Source organism: Blennius ocellaris, assembly GCF_963422515.1.
Source record: "Blennius ocellaris genome assembly, chromosome: 16".
Lineage (NCBI taxonomy): Eukaryota > Metazoa > Chordata > Actinopteri > Blenniiformes > Blenniidae > Blennius > Blennius ocellaris.
The window spans coordinates 19,620,065-19,624,330 of record NC_137665.1 but is presented as its reverse complement, the minus strand read 5'-3'; positions in this window follow the sequence as shown (position 1 = coordinate 19,624,330).

Sequence of the window (4,266 nt, the reverse complement as noted above, 5' to 3'; positions counted from 1 at the left end):
TCCAGGACCAGAGTTAGTACCAGTTCTTTGTCTTTCCACTGCCAAAGCCGGTTGTTAACAGGAGCTGAACTGGTGCTACACTGGTTCCACTTCATTGCTGGTCCAGAGAGGAACCAGGCTGGGGTCAGATGTGTCATCAGCTGGGGAATGACTACCTACAAGGTGGAAGAAACACTGAACTGACTTTCTGAGAACTACAACAAACATGGAGCACCAGAGTGGTTATAGAGAAATAAAAATAAAACGTTGGAACCACGTCATCAGTCGTTCCCTGAAGTTAATATGAGGGAACCAGATCATTTCATCCTTGACGGCGGCGCCGCGGCTCTCCAGGTGCAGAGCTCCTCCACTGTCAGTTACAGTGAAGTTACCATGAAAACTGTGAAAACAATGGAAAACTGCTTCTAAATTCTAGATCACCTGCAGCTGACGTAACGTGAAACATTTCTCCTAATTTCTCAGCAGTTCCTGGGCCCACAGTCACCAAACTTCACACATGGACACTCCACCTGGGGAGAAGGGGCACCATGGTGACCATGACCTAATTTGCATATCAGGTCACAGGGTGGAGTATCCAGCCCCTGTCGAGGAGCTGGGTTCCAGAGTCCAAGCTGTGAGTGGAGGTGAGCCCGACTATATCTAGCCGGTATCTCTCAACCTCCCTCACAAGCTCGGGCTCCTTCCCCCCCAGCGAGGTCACATTCCATGTCCCAAAAGCCAGAGTCCGTGTCCGGGGATCGGGTCGTCGAGGCCCCTGCCGTCGACTGCCACCCAATCCACATTGCACCCGACCCCTACGGCAGCCTCTGTGGGTGGTGGGTCCACAGGAGGATGAGGAAGAGGGGCCCGCGTCGTCCCTTCGGGCTGAGCCCGGCCGAGTCCCGCGGGCAAGAACGCAGCCACCAGGCGCTCGCGTGCGAGCCTCCACCCCGGGCCTGGCTCCAGGGTGTGGCCCCGGCTGCGCCAAACCGGGCGACGTCACCTTTTTCCTCGGATACTCCACTTCTCTGGAGTTGCCCGCGGTATAAGGCGGCGGGCTGGAGTGGGCTTGCTTATTGCCCCACAGCTCAGCCGCCATGTGTTGGAGTTCACCCCGGTGAACGAGAGGGTTGCGTCCCTACGCCTACAAGTAGGGGACAGGTCTCTGACTGTTGTTTCGGCCTATGCACCGAACAGCAGTTCAGAGTACCAAACCTTCTTGGAGTCCCTGGGTGGGGTGCTGGATAGTGCCCCAACTGGGGACTCCATTGTTCTCCTGGGGGACTTCAACGCCCACGTGGGCAATGACAGCGAGACTTGGAAGGGGGTGATTGGGAGGAACGGCCTCCCCGATCTGAACCCGAGTGGTGTTCTGTTATTGGACTTCTGTGCCAGTCACAGCTTGTCCATAACGAACACCATGTTCGAGCACAGGGGTGTCCATAAGTGCACATGGCACCAGGACACCCTAGGCCGGAGGTCAATGATAGACTTTGTGGTCGTGTCATCTGATCTCTGGCCGCGTGTCTTGGACACTCGGGTAAAGAGAGGGGCAGAGCTGTCAACTGATCACCACCTGGTGGTGAGTTGGATGCGCTGGACTGGGAGGAGGCCGGATAGACTCGGCAGGCCCAAACGTGTTGTGAGGGTCTGCTGGGAACATCTGGCCGAGCCTTCCGTCCGCGCAGCCTTCAACTCCCACCTCCGGGAGAGCTTCTCACAGATCCCGAGGGAGGTTGGAGACATTGAGTCCGAGTGGACCATGTTCTCAACTTCCATTGTCGAAGCTGCTGCTCGGAGCTGTGGCTACAGGGTCTCTGGCGCCTGTCGTGGCGGCAATCCCCGAACCCGGTGGTGGACACCGGAAGTAAGGGATGCCGTCAAGCTGAAGAAGGAGTCCTACCGGGCACTGTTAGCTCATAGGACTCCCGAGGCAATCGACAGGTACCGGCAGGCCAAGCGAGCCGCAGCCCGGGCTGTGGTGGAGGCAAAAACTCGGGTCTGGGAGGAGTTCGGAGAGGCCATGGAGGAGGACTTTCGGTCGGCCTCGAGGAAATTCTGGCAAACCGTCCGGCGCCTAAGGCGGGGGAAGCAGTTCTCCACCAACACTGTTTACAGTGGAAGTGGGGAGCTGTTGACCTCAACTGGGGACATTGTTGGGCGGTGGAAGGAATACTTCGAGGACCTCCTCAATCCCACCACCACGTCTTCCATTGAGGAAGCAGAGACTGGGTTCTCAGAGGTGGACTCGTCCATTTCCCAAGCTGAAGTCACCGAGGTTGTTGTGAAGCTCCTCGGTGGCAAGGCACCGGGAGTGGATGAGATTCGCCCAGAGTTCCTTAAGTCTCTGGATGTGCAGGGACTGTCGTGGCTGACTCGTCTCTGCAACATCGCGTGGCGGGCGGGGACAGTACCTCTGGACTGGCAGACCGGGGTGGTGGTCCCTCTCTTTAAGAAGGGGGATCGGAGGGTGTGTTCCAACTACAGAGGGATCACACTCCTCAGCCTCCCCGGGAAAGTCTATTCCAGGGTACTGGAGAGGAGGGTCCGGCCGTTAGTCGAACCTCGGATCCAAGAGGAACAATGCGGTTTTCGTCCTGGTCGTGGAACACTGGACCAGCTCTATACCCTCCACCAGGTGCTTGAGGGTTCGTGGGAGTTCGCCCAACCAGTCCACATGTGTTTTGTGGATCTGGAGAAGGCGTTCGACCGCGTCCCCCGAGATGTCCTGTGGGGGGTGCTCCGGGAGTACGGAGTCCGGGGTCCCTTGTTGATGGCTGTTCGGTCCTTGTATTCCCGGAGCAGGAGTCTGGTTCGCATTGCCGGCAGTAAGTCGGACCTGTTTCCTGTGCACGTTGGCCTCCGGCAGGGGTGTCCTTTGTCACCGGTTCTGTTCATCATATATATGGACAGAATTTCTAGGCACAGCCGGGGGCCAGAGGGGGTCCGGTTTGGGGACCACAGAATCTCATCTCTGCTATTTGCGGATGATGTGGTTCTGTTGGCCCCATCAAGCCTGGATCTCCAGCGTGCACTGACACGGTTCGCAGCCGAGTGTGAAGCAGCTGGGATGAAGATCAGCACCTCTAAATCCGAGGCAATGGTTCTCGACCGGAAAAAGGTGGCTTGCCCCCTCCAGGTCGGTGGAGTGCCCTTGTCCCAAGTGGAGGAGTTTAAGTATCTTGGGGTCTTGTTCACGAGTGGGGGAAAGATGGAGCGTGAGATCGACAGGCGGATCGGTGCAGCGTCTGCAGTCATGCGGACGTTGTATCGGTCCGTCGTGGTGAAGAAGGAGCTGAGCCAAAAAACGAAGCTCTCGATTTACCGGTCAATCTTCGTTCCTACCCTCACCTATGGTCATGAACTATGGGTCATGACCGAAAGAACGAGATCTCGGATACAAGCGGCTGAAATGAGCTTCCTCCGTAGGGTGGCTGGGCGTACCCTTAGAGATAGGGTGAGGAGCTCAGTCACCAGGGAGGAGCTCGGAGTAGAGCCGCTGCTCCTCCACATCGAGAGGAGCCAGCTGAGGTGGCTCGGGCATCTATTTTGGATGCCCCCCGGACGCCTCCCGAGGGAGGTGTTTCGGGCATGTCCCTCCGGTAGGAGGCCTCGGGGCAGACCCAGGACACGCTGGAGGGACTATGTCTCGCGGCTGGCCTGGGAACGCCTTGGGGTGCCACCGGAGGAGCTGGAGGAAGTGTCTGGGGCGAGGGAAGTCTGGGCAACTCTGCTCGGACTGCTGCCTCCGCGACCCGGCCCCGGATAAAGCGGTAGCCAATGGATGGATGGATGGAGGTCACAGGGTCACTAAGTGCATAAAAACACCTTTTGGGCTCTGGAGACGTATTTTGACATAGCTTATGAAGAAGACCTTTCAGATTCTACATAATTATCTACTAGGACCCATGGAACACCCTCTAGTGTACCAAGTGTGCTGCCTTAGAGCTGGCTTTGTGAGAAAATATAAAGCCCTCTGGCGGGGGATTAGCCGAGCAACGGCCTTCTTGTTTTCGTTAATTTGCTCCAAGTTTAAGAGTACTTTACTCCAAATCCCTACAGTAATATTCTTCGATATTGCTTGCAGTAACAAAGGAGTATGTCTAGTATTGCCTTGAAGTGGAATCAGGCATAAACCTATGAAGGATTCCTTTTTATTGCATTTTGAAAACAGGCGAGAGATCATTATTTTCAACCAACAGATTCAAGTTTAAGAGTGCTTTTCTCCAAATTCCTACAGTAATATTCTTTCATATTTCTTGTAGTAGCAAAGGAGTATGCCTAGTA